The sequence below is a fragment of the Platalea leucorodia genome, assembly GCF_965183815.1.
Source record: "Platalea leucorodia genome assembly, chromosome: 9".
Taxonomy (NCBI): Eukaryota; Metazoa; Chordata; class Aves; order Pelecaniformes; family Threskiornithidae; genus Platalea; species Platalea leucorodia.
In genome coordinates this window covers 48,682,100-48,698,935 of record NC_138831.1, presented here as the reverse complement: position 1 = coordinate 48,698,935, position 16,836 = coordinate 48,682,100, and the positions used below count along the sequence as shown (strand labels likewise).

At 47.5% G+C, this 16,836-nt stretch overlaps 1 protein-coding gene across 1 annotated transcript in view; it reads left to right on the top strand.

Annotated features, from left to right (window-relative positions):
• Positions 1 to 16,836, top strand: part of IGDCC3 (immunoglobulin superfamily DCC subclass member 3) — a gene marked incomplete at both ends in the record, with an annotated part of 105,968 nt that overhangs the window by 23,593 nt on the left and 65,539 nt on the right. The gene's annotated exons all lie outside the window — the stretch shown is intronic.

Here is a 16,836-nt window from a genome sequence, read left to right as displayed (position 1 = left end):
CAACAAAAAGCCGTTGTGGAGGAGCAGCCGGCGCTCCGTGCTGCTGCTCGCTGCCATGCCGGCAGCGCAATGCATGCTTCGACTCCTGCCATGGCAACAAGTTCATCCTTAGGCCAGTACAACGGTTGACTGCGATGTGGCAAGGCGGCCAGGAGCCGGTCCAGCCTTGCAGCATCCCCAGAAAGTCCCGGGGATGCAGGAGGGATGGGGTTTGGTTTCATGCCTGTAAGATGCTCTGCTAGCTGTAAAATTCAGGCTGCGGGTTTCCTACTCAAAAAGGACAGGCAAGGTGCTGGGCAATCCTTTTGGGATCCTGAGCTGGGCAGCACTGGTGTGCAGAGTCGTGACAGCTCTTGCTCTCCAACGCAAAGAGCTCGGGAAGGAAGGCGGAGAGCCCAGATCCAAGGAAATGTTGGTCAAACACAAGGAATCCGTTCCTCTTATTAGTGCTTCAAGCACTAAAAAAATCCTCCCTGCGTCTCAGAGCTAGGTGCAGCGTTTGCTTTGAAGGAAATGTCTCTTCAAGCCGGGATCCCGGCTGTCGAACTTGCCGCTGGCACCTCCCGGCAGCCCTGCGCGAGCCAGGCGTGCCGGTGGGGTGCAGCTGGTGCAGCTCAAAGGGAAAATATGATCAGCTGTTGAATGGCAGAGATTTGAGACGTCACGCCAAGGCTTTGTGTTTTGATTTTTCGATGCATGCTGTGAAATTCATAGGTGGAATATTTCTAGAGAGCTACTTGCCTTCCTGTAGGAAAAAGGGGGGGAAAAAGTGGAAAATAAATAATGTACTATATTGACAGCTTCCAGCATTCGAAATCTGAGTCAAGCTGTCTTTCTCCTCCCAAAATCATAACACTTGTTCTGAATTCTTGATATTAAAAAATAACGAATTATTAGTTCCTTTAGGTTGTTTATTGACATTTAGCTGTTATGATACACTTAAGTCATGTTTCTAACATTTGTGATTCATGGAGGAAAAAAAAGCTTGAAAACATCTCGCTTTTAGCATAACGAGAGCTAAGGTTGACAGAGCTGCGAAACGCTGAAAGTTGGGGCCTCACAGCATTGCCAGACATCACAAGGTCCTTGATGACATGATGAGAGCTGGGAAAGCTGAATAAACTGATGAGCTTCTTCCATTCTGGTCCCTTATCATGTAAATAGGCTCCAATCTGCATGTCAAGATCCCTTGGGTTAAGGGAGTGTAATAACATTAAAAATAAGGCAGCAAAAACCCCAAGGTACGTGTGTTAGCAATCTTTAAACAGGCAAAAAATATGCTTGGAGGAGTTCGGATCGGGTGAGAGGGCTCCTCGTTACTGCTCTGCTTCTAATGCAAAAAGGTAACTGCCGTGGCTGTAAAGAAAGTACTTTAATGCTACATAAATATAATTGCTTCGATGAAATGTCTTTAGCCTCCTGAGGGAAGTTGTAGTCTGGTAAGCCTTTAGATATGAATGGACGACTCTGTAATTGCTATTGTTTCTGAGACACATTAGGAAGGCCTAATGCTGATCACTTCTGACATGTTATGGAAGCAGCGTAATGGCAGCCCCACGCAGCGTGCAGGGGAGAGGGTATTAGCATGCATTTTGCAGGATGAAAAACTGACAAACGCTTCAGGACTGGAAGTTTTTTTCTTAATTAGATTGTGGGCTTGTGAATTTTACTTGATTTCCCCCCCCTTTCCCTGCTGGTATGCAGAGTGAAGGTATCTAATTCTTTGCAATTTAGGCTTTGGATAATGAGCTTGAAGGCAACATCTCCGAGGAGTGCGGGATTGATGGGTTAGTACATCAGCTCTGGTTAATGCAGTCTCCTGACGGACAGGGTCCAGACCAGCTGGTTCAGAGAAAAGGGCAAGACATGAGTATTGAGAATAAGTTGGGGTTGGTTTGTTTTGTTTTGTTTTGTTTTTTTAATACTGATTAGTTAAATGTGGGATATTCTGGTACATGGGCTGTGCTTCCATCTCTGGATTGGGAGCAGCTATGTTTAAAAATCAGAATCTGGGCTTAGAGATCATTCCTAAGAGATATCTTGGGTTGTCTCCTGGTTTTGGAGACTGTAGGCATCTTGTTTTCCAGCTTTTCTTCACGGCATAGGGCCCAGAAGGGCTAGCAGACTGCTCTGGCATGGTAAGCAACTAGGCAGGAGCTAGAAAACCTTACCCCATCCTAGCAGTTCTGGCTTTGGAGGCATTTTTCCTGACAGCAAGTGAACCCAGGGTCCTGAGAGGCAGCAGTGTGGCTGGGGGGACTGGCACATCCTTTGGGATACCCATGTAATTCTCGTGCTGTCAGTCGGACCCAAGCTTATTCCTCATTTTCCAGTGGGCAGTATTTTTAAGTGTTTCTCAGTGCTGTTTGACTGCAGTCATGTTCCCTGCCAGAGACGGAGGCATGTTTGCAAAACCAGGGAGGTTTCCAGACCTGGCTGGAAGAATTAAGGCCAGCACTAGAGCCATGTATGGCAGGCAACCGAGATCTCCCATCGCACCGGTACTCACTTAGTACAGATTAAACCCTGCACACACAGCTGGATGGTCTGTAGGGGTTAGTCCATCTCCTGTGTCTTATTGGAAGTGGCATTGCTTACCAGCTTTGCCACCATTTGCTTTGCTTTTCTATTAATGTGCCTTCTTTACACGGCTCTCCTCCCAGAGGGAACGTTACTCAGACTAAGTAAGACATACTCCCTGTTTTCAGACACTGGCCTGCTGATGCCCGGGGTGGGAGCCTGGCCGAGCAAAAGCCGTGGGATTGCCAGTTTTATCTCTTGCCTCTGTGTGCTGACTTGGACCTTGTCCGCGCCATCGGGTGCGTGCGCAGCCTGGCTGCTGGACGTTTCTTCCTTCCATCAGCAGCTCGTGTACTTTGTCATCGGTGCTCAGAGCTGCAGATCCGTTTTCTGGCTTTGTTAGCGCTGACTTCTGTTTAGGAGTGGTATCAGTTTGTGGTTATTTTGTTGCTTGATCCTGCAAGAGTATCTATCAGGTAGCAGCCAAAAAGGAGATGACTTTCTGCCCTTGGGTTGTGTGGGTGTCTCCTCTAAAATGCTGCTCTCCCCTCACCATCCCATGTGCAGCTCCGGTTTGTCTTCCCAAGAGAAAATCAGTCTCAAAATATTTGGGAGCTGCTACCCAAAAGGCCTGGAGAGAGAGAGCCTGGAAAGAGCTCTTTTGGGGAGAAACAAAAAAAAATGGGGTTAGGGCCTTTTATCATTGCCCTGTCCTTGTGTAGGGACCGATGCAAACATAGTCCTCATCTCCGCTGCACCATTAGCATCTTATTATGAAATGAAAAGTAATAACTTACTGATGCTATTCCCCACGTTTAGCCTCAAGTGGTAAATCTTGGTCTTACTTGGAATTTATTTTCATTCTGGAGATTTTTACTGCCTTCAGAAACTTCACTTAGAAGAGCAAGATTTTATGGCTCTAAACTGTTTGGTTTTAAAGACTGTTTTTTTTCCCTGTGGGGCTGTTTTTAAGGAAAATGAGAGGAGCCATGTAATCCTTGACATACAATAGATTGTCCCAGATTAATAACACGGTATTTTTCACATTGAACACAATCCTGGTCCGCTGTAATTTACTCTCCATCCTGGCATGCTGTTAATTGGGATGAACGCTTATGTGAAAACTCTACATATGGCCAGTGCCAGCTTTCATAATAAGTTGCCCCAAAAACGTGAGGAATGAGGTAGGGAGTCAATGAAAATCCCGACATAAATTGACTTTTTGTGTCCTGGCAGTGCTTGGCTGAAAGCCAATGACAATAAGAGCCCGGCGTGCCAGAATTCACAGGCAAATAACGCTTTTCCACTATAGCATCCTTATGAGACACCCTCCCAGCAGCCGTCCTTCCTTCCTGCCACTCATTCCCTTGTGTCCAAGGAGGCTGTCGAGGCAGTGGGGGGAAACGTCTCAGTGTTGTGACAGGGTGCAATGAAAACATGAGTGACAGAATGACATTTTGACAGCTTGACTTCAGGTTTCTACTGCGAATGTAAATACATTCATTTGAATCCAATTTACGCAACCAGGAGTTTTTAATGGGAAATAAATGGAGGATTGCTTAAAGGTGACTTTTGGGGATTTTATTTTTTAAGCCAGGATATTTGTGGACTTTTTTTATGGGTTCAGCTGCAAACTTCTGTGATATTGTGGAGGTCGAAGTGGTCTCTGTCCCACTTTGCTCCAGTCATGTGTTTTTCCATCAAATTGCTTTGTTTTCTCCCAGTTTAATGCTAATCCCCATCTGAGTTGAGAGACCGCCAGCAATGTAGTTCATTAAATGTACCTATTGAGCAGCTGATAAAATTGAACCACAATCCCATCCTCCTCAAATCAAGGACTCTTAAACAGCCAATAGTCCGTTTTATCTTTTTCCTAAGGGGTCTAATCCGTTGCTCTTTCTCACTTGGAGACTTGCTGCATTTTCACTGGAGAAAAGTTGCTGAGAGTCTTGTCAGGTGGGAATGAATGGCTGAATCGTACCTCGAAGCACGATTTATTTAGACAATCTCAGCACTTTGAGGATTTCTTATTCCTCGTCAGTGCTCCTTGTAGTAACTTCTGCCTGAGATTTGGGTGAGTAGCTCTGGAAGATGGCAAATTCCACTTCACATTCCCGTCACAGGAGTGATACAGCTGCGGTTTGGTAAAAGGTGGCATGAGATGACCTCCTGCACGACAGCGTGTGGATCCACTTTGGACGCAGGGCTCTTGTCCTTCTGGGGTCTGATTGCAGCGCTGCTCTGGTACCTTCCTTCCAGGGTCCCTTTCCTCCTGGTTTTCTCAGAGATACTTTTGTCTCTTCCTATCTTCCTTGGAGAAGCTGAGTAGCTTTTGATGGCTGCAGTATCTCGGGTAAAGCAACTTGACCAAAGAGACTATGGGAGCAAGATGGACCATGGCCAGATAGAACAAAAGCGCAGGAAACTGAAGCTTACCTGAGGCCAGAGCCTCCTCCTGATGCCTGGCACACCAGAGCAGTGACCCGCACAAATCTGGGTCTGAGTGGGCAAGCAGACTGGGCTCGGCACCAGTTCCCAAAGGGACCGTTCACTAAGGAGGGTTTAAATGATATTAGGAAAAAATTCTTCATTGAGAGGGTTGTCAAGCATTGGAAGAGGCTGCCTAGGGAAGTGACGGAGTCATCATCCCTGAAAGTATTTAAAAGACGGGGAGATGTGGTGCTTAGGGACATGGTTTAGTGGTGGACTTGGCAGTGTTAGCTTTACGGTTGGACTCGATGATCTTAGAGGTCTTTTCCAACCTAAATGATTCTGTGATTTCCCTGGGTGCTGCAAAATGTTAGGAAGGTGCAAGGGGTGCAACAGAGCTTATAGGAGACTGGCTTTTCAGGTAGTTGCGTCCTTGGACCAAACTAGCATAAGTGCAAACTGCTTCCTGCTGGTTGCCTCCTAGCTGAGAATCTGTGTCTCTCCTACAAGGAGAAGGACCACGGGAGCTCATGGTTGTATTAAATCCAACTTGTCCTTATGGGGCTGAAAAGAGTCTGGAGCTTTCCACCAGTTGTATTTATCATTTATTGTTTGGGTCCTATAGGTTGTGTCTGAGTCTCCTTGTAGCTGCTGGTCCTCAATGAGTAGCTTAAACCTTGGCTACTTAAAAAATTTTGAAAACAGATCTGGGGTTTTTGGTTTTGTTTTCTTCTTTTCTTCCTTCTGAAACTGTTCAGTGCTCCTTGATTCAGAAGTGTTTCAGTCCATGGCAGGAAAGTCTCCAGCAATAACAAAGCAAGCGCTCTGTAATGCAGCCAGTTTAGCTCATTCACCACCCAGCCTCTCCCCAGCTAATGGGAGTTCATGAACGTCTAATAGTGTACGGGGTTTTTGACTGTACAATACTCTGTTCCTGGGTCTGTAACTGAGTTATCTTGGCTAAGAGCTAGAAAATCTTTAAGCTTAACCACAGATACAGAGATCACACAGACCTTGTAGCTGTAGGTGTTTGGCTTTGGCATCTGGCTGCCTTGAGACGTGGAGGGGAGAGATGGGCTCCTAGCAAAGTCCTGGTTTCACACCTGGAGTTTTGTCCCTCTGTCCCTCCAGGGACTTCAGCAGCGTGTGTCGCTGCAGGTAGATGGAGGATGTCACCCAGGATTTCTAAGTAGCAGCAGATTGCTTACTCCTTACACAGAGACCTGTGAACACCCATGATGGATGCTAATTAAGCATCTGCTTCCTTCTCAGTTTTAAGTGAAAGGGTGGCAAGGTAAAGTGATAGTCAGACCTCATTTATCTTAATAAGAAGGGTCAGGAGTTTAATAGAGTTTTGCTTAGTGAGGGTGTTTCAGCCTACCCTGTGTTTGTTCAGGAGACATCTCTACACTTTGGGTCCATAGGGCTTTTTAGCTGGGGTGGTGTGGCTACCTGGGATTTAATGCTGATGTCCTCTGAAGTCTTTCCTAGGGAGAGAGGTTTTAGAAGAAATCCAGGAGACTTCCTAGTATGTCTGCTGAGACTTGGTAAATGATTTGGATAACGATATAGTGAATTTTGCAGACAACTTTTCCCGTGGTGCATGGGGCTGCGTTGCATACATCTGAGATGTGTGCTGTGCTAAGTGACGGTCACTTTGAAGCTCTTTCCTATAACAGTTTAGACATTTAGCCAATGTACTTAGCAGATACCAGCAAAAAAATGGGATTGTTTTTACATTCCAGACTCTCACCTTGTACTTACCACTTCTGAGGTTTGTTTGACACAATGCTGACATATTTACAGTGTAGCCTTACTGTATATAGCTGGAGTAATCAGCCAGTCACTCAGGACTGCATCAACTAGGCAGAAGTAAAGCCCTTTTTACTAGTTCACGTGCAGCACCATGCTGTGTGCATAACCTCATTTCTCAAGCCTGTTTCCTAGGTATTGAACATAGACCCAAGCAACACCTACCCCTTAATGGGACAGACCTCCAGCTGGCGTATATCAGCACAGCTCCAGCGGAGAACAGCCCTGTAGCTACAAAGGACTGCGCCAAGATTAGCGAGGGAATTCTTGCAGGGCCGGCGAAGCAGGTGAACGCTATCACTGTCATTTTTCAGAGGGGACACGAAGGAATAGGAGGGGTAGGACGATGCTGAGACAGTCCAGAGCTCTGTTGCAGAGCTGATGTGGAGTGTGAAAGCTTTCAGTCTCTTGTTGGGGCTGCATGCCCTGCGTGGAGAGGAATTCAGATCTGCTCTGCTGGAGTCATTCGTGCTCGTTCAAAGCCAACATCAAAAGGTCCCATTCTAATTCGAAGCTTTTTAACACACAAATGGCAGTAAGATCATTAATTATTGCACTTAACCAACTACAGCGATTAAACGCTCTGTGTTTGTGAGTGTCAAGAGCTGGTGAAATCTTTCTGGCGCTGTAAGTGAAGAGCAAGGATTTTGCCTGCTGCTGAGGCTGGATAGTGCTGTCGCTCTGCAAGCGGGCAAGAGCTGCCTGCCCTCCAAAGGGGCACATCTGTGCCAGTGTATAAGCCTCCATTTGGCCCAGAATATTTTCATGTCATGCTTGATGGCTTGCGAGTGCTCTCTGCTCCTGCCTTGCTGCCCGGGTAGGTAGGCAGGATCATGCCTTTTGGAAGAGGGGAGCAGCGGTATGAGTATTTCATGCTGTGGGAGTCTGGAGCACCTGGTCTCATCAAGAAAAATGTCTCTGAGGTCTCCTGCAAATAAACCTCTGTTGGCTTCTTGATTTCTGAGGTGTTCAGTGGTTCTAATGGTGTTACTTTTTCTCCACTGTGCACAATGTGGTGGGGCTGGAGTAAGGACCATTCCCTGGGGAGGTCCTCCTCCACCTTGGGAGATGTTGGCTTGAGGCAGAGATGCCTTGGCGTGAGCTCTTCCCAAGCTGAGGAATTCTGCAGGCAGCTTGTAGCTATTTTTGCAGAACATGGCCGGTGGGCAGCTAGAGAGCCGGGCGGTTATTTTCTGTCCAGCCAGGTTTTGTCACCTACCGCTACCCATGGGGAGACAATTTTTCCCCTTCCTCCAGAGTGCAAGACCTCATTGTTCCCAGCACCTGAGGCATGCAAAATCCCCCTTGCCGTCCCGGAGGAAGGGTCCAAGGGTAACCATGGCTGATTAGTGAGCCCTGAGCAAAATACGGGCCAAAAAGCTCACGCACATTACTGTGCAGGGAGCGAAAGTGGACCCTCTGAAGAGGGTGCAGCTCCTGTCCCGGACCTCAGTGGTTGCAATAACCTTGCTCCTGTGGGGCTGCGGCATTTGTCCCGCGAGAGAGCCCATGTTCAGCAGGGCTCTGCGAGAGATGACGTTTGGAGGACTGAATTGGACCTGGGATAAACACATTCTCCGGCTTGGTTTGTGTTCGGCACGGTGGGAGGGACACGTCCCTTGCTGGACTAATGAGACTAGGCGTATGTGACATTTTTATGACTCCTTCCCAAGCTATTTCCTCCAAGTTTTTAGTGTTAAATTGGATTCCTTCCCCCAACCCCCCGGTGTTGTTGGGAAAGCCATCTGCAGACAGAAGAGTGATGCAGAGATAAAGCTCCTGGGGGTGGGTCTGTCTGACTTTATGGCTCTTACATCTTTCCTTTAGGGTTTCTCTGACTTTTTGCCAGGCACAGATGCATCTCTCTGGGTATCTCTCGTGGCCCTGCATATTAAGGGCTGCCCAGCCCGGCACGTCATGGACCCCACTCACCCCACAGCCTTCCCAAGGCTTTGTTGCAAGAGGTGTTTTGGAGCAGATGTCCCAAAGGAACATTTCCCAAGTTCTCACCCCACTAGAGATATTCTCAAGAGAAACATGCTTCAGTTTTATAATGTAGATGAGCCTCTTTTTTTCTTTTTTTTTTTTTTTTTTCCCTCCCCCCTCCAGTTTCCAGCCCCAAAAGTAGGCGGTGAATTCTAAGGCTTGAGGGAAGCAACCGCACAAAAGCCTATTACAATCCAGTCGCATTGTTCAAGGTGGGGATTTGCAATTTTAAGCGGAGGGAGAGGGAATCGTCATGATAATTACATATAATACCTAAAGTACCTATAAATACAGATGTATATTTATATAAAGCCTCTCCCAGCACACGAGTTCCCTGTCTGGATGGGGTTGCCAGACCACCCTGTCCTGCACAAACAAATGAGTTAGAAAGTCCGAAATTCCATCCCTGCCTTTCGGGGCTTGTCTGGGGAATTCCTGAGTAATGGAGGTTGAATTGGTCACAAGGGCAGCAGGGAATAAATCTTCAAAGGTTAGCTCTGGCATGAAGTCTCCTTTTTTAGGCATGTCAGGGATTCTTTTGGTTTGCTTTGTTTTCCAAAGCCCCCTCGGCCCGGGGAACAATACCTCGCTGGGGCCAAGCCTGGCCGGGCACAGCCCCGCAGCATTGTCCGGGGGGCCGGGGAGGGGGCCGGGGGGAGAAATGACATCTTAAAGAATGGCGCTTCTTCTTATGGACACTTAGTAGATCAGTGTGCATTCAATTAACCCTATAAACCGTGCAAGGTCCAGGGAAAGAGCCTTTCAGGCATTATGGATTGAAAGTATTAAGGGGGTGGGGGGAGAGCTGTTGGTGAGTCCTGTTTAAATAAAGCCCGTTAGGCAAAAGCAGTGTGGTGGGGGTGGAAAAAGGGGGTGTTTTTTTCCCTGAAAATTAAATTCAAGCACATTCTAATGTGCTGGTCTGGATTTTCTTTACTTAAAGTTAGGAAATCACTGCACAGCTCAGGCTGGGTGTCTTGGTTAGATGTTTGGTCCGGCTGGACTCTGCTGGCTGTCTCTGAGTCTGCAGGCTTGGGAGCAAAGGGATCCTGTAGATGGTCTTGGGTGGAAAAAACATTTTACATGAGTATTTTCTTCCCTTTCAAATTTCTGCTCAACCCTGAATTGTGTCCTAAGGCCTTGGCTGTAATAGCCTGTGGAACAACCCTGACCTTCCTGAGTGCATCTTCGATGGTCCCCTGGGCATGAAGACACCTAAGTGCTTCTGTGAAGGACCAAAACACCTTGGTTTTTCCAGTTGTGTGTCTGACATCTTGCAGGGACATTAGAAGACACTGCCATGTTTTGAAAATACAATATTTATTCCTATTAATATTTGGAGGACAGTCGAATTTTGAAGCTTTTGTGTGCTGGCAACTCCGTCCCCACCATCCACCCCAAACCCCCAGTGCCAGTCAGGGCTCAGCAGCCCCTCCAGGACGAGAGTGATATTGTAAGCAGAGAGATGGAAACAGCCAAATTTCTTTTACTGCATATGGCTAATGCTCACCTGGAGAAATCCAACCCATTTGTAGATATTAAACTAGACACAGTAATAAGTTCAGTATGTATTTCAATTTACTTTGCTGCAAATAGATTTAATTTACCAGCTGCAGAGTTTTAGATGGAACTGCCTGTATTCCTGCCATTTTATGCTACGTTCTGAATATATTATACGTAAAGTTGTAAATTAATAGGCCTGTTTCTGATTTGTTGCACATATGACATGGACGTGCAACTAAATTAACAGTGAAGTCTTAGCGTTGCAGAGTTTAATTATATTTGCAGATGAATTACCATCTGATTCCTCTATCCCTTCCTTAGTGTAAAGTACACTGGAAATGTTTTTTCCCTAAAGACATTGTTATTTTGTGTTGTTTTGAAAGGAGATCCATGAGATCTGCTCCATTTCCAGCTTGTCTTGGAGCTGCTGTTTGAATTCACAGTGCAACCACTTTATGTACAGCTATGTCTATCAATTATTGAGTTATAAGTGGCATTTCTGGTGATGCTGTTGCTTTCTGGACATGGTGTCACCAAGAGTCCCATAGTGCTAGAAAAGCAGTGTGTGTCCCTGGGACCTTCCAGCCCAGGTTGGTTGCTGGCAGGCTGCTGTGGTCTTGGAGAGCTGGTGGGCTTCACACGGGCTGCAAGTGCTGGCTCACGACAACATGTTGGAGGTGGCTAAAGCAGAGAAATGGCCTCAGCCTTGGGGAAGAAGGAAAAGAAGTCGCTGGGAGTTGTGTGAGTGGTTTGAAGTGTCAGTCCTTCAGCTGGGAGAGTCCCACAGCCCGCAGTAAAATGTTGGTAATGGTGCAAGATGATGTTTTTTCCTGTGATGATTGTTCTTGGAAAGCATCCCTAATCAAGACAGCACCAAGGTGTGGGCAGAAGACCCTTTAAAACCAGGCTGAGCCTGTTACTTGGCTGTTCTTAGGTGGGAGGTTTCCTGAATTGGGCCCGGATCAGCCAGTGCCGGCTGTGTTAATTCGCTCTGGTGAGCTAACTCCTAATTGCTGGAGGCACCATTGTATTAGCGAGCCGGGAACATGGACCTGTGGAGCTGCTCTGCTGATGGCTGGCAAAGTAAAATGCAGTCTAAGTTTGGTGGTGCCTAGCTCGGTGCCAAATTAGGAGGGCATCCTCCCTTTCTCCCTCTGCTCTGTATTGGTTTCCTAAGGAAAAATTATAGCTACTTTATCTTGGGAATTGCTCCAGAGCTCGGTGTGGTGGTATCTTTGTTCCCTGTGCTCCTGGAGATCTGCAAAACTGTTGGGCTTCCTGGAGGAAAAGAGCTGATGACCCTGGGGCTCGTAGTCCTGCCCCAGATTCTTCCCTAAAATGCCTCGTTCCCTCAGAGAACAGGTACCTCCAGGGCTGGAAACTCATTGAGAAGATGTGACTGCGGAGAGTGACATCTGCGTGTGTCCCTGCCAGCACCCTGGGACCACGGCGTGCCAGGGTCCCCCTCCGTGGCGCTGCTCCCCCATGTTTGCAGAGGACTTCCATAGAGTCAAGCCTTCATTAGTGTGATCTGTTACTGAAAAAATAAAACCAGCAGCTCTTCTCTCTGCTGTCCTTCATAGGCTCCAATCCAACCTCCTTGGAGGAACATGCACAGCTTGGCCTTCCAGAGGGCTGTAGTACCAGTCTCCTTGGGGTCTTCAGGAGCGTTAGCTTTTCTAGGATCTGGGCCACAAAGTCAACACTTGGTGGCATTACTCTCAGCTGTAAATTGTGTAGGTGCTTTACTGCTCTGCTGGATTGAGAACGCTTTGCACAACACCTTTGAAAGCTGCCTCCATCCTTGGCGTGTTAGTAGCATCTGTTGACCTTTTTTGAGCAGCGGGTATGAGATAATGGTGTCTTGCTTTAGTCGCTCTTTTAAAAATTATTCTGACAAAACTAATGGTTCGCTTTCTCCCTGCGTTGTGCTGATTAGCCTTTTATATAGCATGGTGCCCTTCCCTTAATTTAAAAGTAGCTTCTAAGTCCATTGCGGTGCAGGTTGCATCCTAGGAATAAATACGACTTCTTTCCTGAGCAAATATAGCAAGAGTTAGCAAATATGACTCTTTTTCTTATTGTCACAAAACTGTGGCTTTCCCCGAGATTGATATGCGCTTGCTTGAGGGTGTGCTTTAACAGGAGCACGTTTGGGATATAAAGTGGGAAAGGTTCTCAACAGCTTTTAATTGGAGTTGTTGCTTTTGATGGGGCTGCACTAATTTCCAGTGGCTTCAAAGCTGGGAGGGAGGGAGGGAGGAAGGCTGGTGAAACCCCGGCTCCATCCACGGGCGGTGGCGGGTTTGCCGTTGCCTCAAAGGGACGTGGTGCGACGCGGCGGTACTTTGGGAAAAACGAGAATTAAATCCAAACAACATCGATCCACGCACGTGTGTATGAACTGGAATTGAAATTTGTGTCTGTCGCTGCCTAAAAAGAGAAAACTGGGCCATGATGAGAGTTTGTAAGGGGAAACCAAGCTATTCCCCCCAGAGCCGCTTTCCTAAGCCATGCCTGGTTGCCAGTAGCTTCCTGTCTGTTGTTAGTTTTTCTTTTGGAATACAATTTAGTTTCTGCAGGCCAGTGGCTTTTAATGATTTCCTTTGAGCCCATGCATCCTCTGGAGCAGCCCTCTTCTCCCTTGACATTTGATGTGGGAATGTGTACATCAGTATTGTTACTTAAACAATACCCTTCAGGCACCGATGCTGGGCCCTCAGATAAATCACAGATTAAAATGAAGCAGAATTGCTTGATAAAAAGTCTACAGTGTTCTGGCATGCAGGGAACAAACTGCACAGAGTCCAGGTAATGGGAAATTGTGTGTGTTATCTGAAGACCCGTGTAATTAATGAACAAGAAACCTGTTTACTCTGAAAATAAATGGCACAGTTACTATAATGCCTTTCTGCTTTGAATGCTGAATGAGTATCTCCAGAGAAATAAAAGCCCTAGCAGCTCAAAGTCACATCTCAACCAGCAAAGCAGTTTGGAGACGGCGCTGAGAATCAGAGCTGTTTTGCTTTTATGAAGAATATGAAACCAGCCTTCCTTCTAATAAACACCTCATTTATTTTCTGTTGGCTCCTAAGCGATCTAGTTTGCAAATCGTGATGTGGACGGAACAATTAGCGGATTCGATTCAGTGCACATGCCATTGCTGAGCAGGAAACAAGCACGCCGGGCATGAATAGCATCAATCTTATTTTCAGGCATGGGCAAGTATCTGGCACTTCAGAGAGCTTTGCAAACAGGCTGTACTTCTGGTTTTTCCCCTCGCTTTCCATCCTGATCATGCTGCTGCTGCATGCATGTGTATTAAACCGGGCTCCCTGCTTCCCCATTACTGGTATTTTATCGCATCTCTTTTCCACGCGTGGAAAACGCTCCCGTGCCGGAGTCAGTGTTGCAGCAGGCGCTGGGAAGGGGAGAGCTGTCCCTTTAACCGCGCAGAGCATGTGGCTGGTTTTAGTTAGAGCTCTTTTAGCAAGTTGTCTCAGCACATCAGGGCCCCGCTTTCATCATGCCTGGCTTTTTTTTATTTTTTTTTTTTTTTTTTTCCCCTCTTTGAGTCCTAGAAGTCAGAGGCCACAGGGGGGGTGACAGAAAGCAGTGACCTCTGCATAAGCGGGGGGACCAGATGGCCACTCCTCTTCCTCTGAGCCTTTCTCCCCTGGCCCCAGGGCACAGATCTGTGACCTTCGCTTTAACTGAATGCCCAGACTGTGTGACTGGGGCTTTGACATGCTCTTTAATAGGCATACATTATCCCTCTGTTGCTAAAAGCCCAGAAAACTGGGTTCATTTAGATGGAATTCAAGTAAAACTGTTTGGATTGGTCTTGCTATCCCCTAGCTGCCTCCTGCTAAATTGTTGATCTTAGTGCTAATGAAGGGAAACGCACTCATGGACGGGCTGGGAAGCATTTTATTTTAAAAGCTTTGCAAAACCCAGTGTTTTCTGATGGACGAGGTGTGCACTCAGGGTGTGAGCCCGCTTATGTGCCCACCCACGGCACAAGCGATGCTCTGGTACTGGGACCACATCGAACCCTTGCCCTCTGCCGCTGGACTGGGCTCAGCTTTGCTCTAAGTTCTGTCTCTCCCAGTTAAAGGAAACTTTTGATGTTAAACAGCAGCAGAACTTGGGCTTGTAGCCTCTCGCAGAGTTTGTAGGCACAAGGGGGAGATGTAATCACTAATACTTCAGTAATTCTCAGTTCCAACCATAGGCATCGGGCTGATTTCTAAGCGTGAGCCAAGCTAGAGCATTGCAATGTGGTAGCACCCCTTGGTACTGAGCACAGGATGGGTGAGAATGGGCAAAAATACCCCTGAGGAGGAGGAGGGCTAGTGCTAGACCAACTGAAAATGGAGAAAACACTTTATTCTCTGTGAATTAGAATTGTGTTTTTCTCCAGTACCCCAGTAACTGAGAAGTTCATCTGATATTTCTGTCTGGTCCCATAGCTGTTATTAGAGGAGGCCAGGCTCTCGTTAAAGCAATTTGTGTAATGGTAGCTGTGCTCTTCAGGAATGTCCTCGGGAGAGACTGGAAATACGCTCTTTTCCAGCAGAATGGAAATGCAGAGGTGCGTTTTTCTGCTAATGACCGGCAAACATCTCTGCCGGTCAGACGCGGATGGCCTCCAACCTCTGCCAGGCAAGCGGATGCTGAGGAGGGGCTTTATTAATGCCTACCATTTCCGAAGGGTTAAGCACATGAAAGTTATTCGAGGAATTTCCTTTCCAGGGCAGACCTAGGGAGGTAGGTATAAGCAAAGGCCAGTTCAGCCCTGCTGAAAGTGATGGATGCAATTCCCTTTGAAGTTCCTGGGAGCTGCAGTTCCTCGCTGCATGGCTGAATTGAATCCAGAGATCTTCAACTGTGAATCTGTAGCCACAAACCATGTTTTTTTGACATCTGCTGTGGTTCACCAGCTACTGAAGGTGGGAAGGGGAGAGCAAAAAAAAACTACCAGGAATGCTGGTGTGGATGATACCGGAGGTTTTGACTGCTCACAGCTCATGTTCCTGTTGTCAATTAAATTAGAAAGTATTTGTGGATGAAGTGACCCATTAGTTGGGTAATAACACTACCTTATCACGCCTGCTTATCAGTATTAGTTATGCACTATAAAACCCATACCAAAGCCCTTGGGGGAATCAATTAAATTGAAGCGGGCAGCTTTGTGTATGTGTGCGGTGGAGCTGTCGTGAGATGCGTGGTACATTTGTACACCAAACTGTTGCGGGTTTGGGGCAGACAGTATTTCTGAGCCTGCACACTAGCCCTGCCTGTAAGCTGTCAGCATCACACATCTTTGTTGCCTCTGCCAATTCCTCACTGAACAGAAGAAACAGGCCATAAATTTGCTGATTATGTGCATTTAGGCAGACTAGCTCCCTTAATGGCCTTTACAATGGTTGCAGCCGCCAGTGATGGAGTTTTGCATCCCCAGCTTCTAATAGTAGACGGTTGCTTGTTCATGCTGTACGGCCCGTTAAATAAATCTGAGCCAATGGTAACTGATTGTTGATACTAAACCACAGAGGGAGAGATTAAAAATATTTTCCCTGTCTGCTTGGAAAGCTTGGGAGGGCTTTGTTCAAGTTTTGCCGGTTTTTTTTGTTTTCAAAAAGGAGGTAGGAAACACTTTAAGAAATAGTCTCATCTGTCTTCGCTGGTGTTTGAGCCTAGAAGCAGGTAAGGGGAACGTGATTTAATGACATATCAAATAGAGAGCTAGCTCTCATCCGATACACCTCTTTGAAACACTGATGAGGAGCGATCAGGGCCCTGTTTGCTTGCATCAATAATTAGACCTTATAAAGTATTTAGACTCTGGTGGCACAGGGAGCTGTGGTGACCAATTTCCAGGTAAAACCTTCCAACGTAGTGATTGAATCTGCCAACATTTCAGCTGGCAAAAAGGAGCCAGAGAAAAGCAGCCTTCTCCTGAGTCTTTCAGGGCCGCAGCGCAAGGAAAAACGTGGTGGTGGTTTGCAACGTCCATTAGAGCTGTCGCCCCTGGGGCTGCGAAATGGCCGGTTTCCTCTCAGCCAGGCGGCGAGGAGCGGTCGGAGGGGAGAGCCGAAGTGTGGGGCGATGCGGGGCTCCTCGCCGCGGCCCCTTCGATCCCCCCCACCAAAGGCAGCGCCGCCGTAGCCGGCTGGGGCTCAGCTCCGAGCATCCTCTCTCTGCTTTGAACCTGAGGAGCCGTCACACCTTAAGGTCAGGCGAGGGGCCCCCCGTTAGCGGGCAGGGGGAGGTGGAGGGAGCAGGATGTCATTTTGTCATTAGCAGGGCTTCAAAGGCAGGCAGGCATTGGGGAGGGGGCAGAGGAGCTGCGGGGTCACGGCGGGCTTCGAGCCCCTTGCCCAGCCTCCCCGTGGGCCGGTTCACCTGGTCCACAGCTGCTCCGGGAGGAAGGAGCCCAGGGAAAGCAGAGGGATGGAGGAGGCAGTGTGGGGAAAGCCGTGTCGCCGATGCCTTACACCCCTCGACCTGCCAAATTTGGTGTGCAGGCTGTGTGCCGAGGACACAATCTTTAGCACTGCTGAGATGCTGGTGTGAGGCACT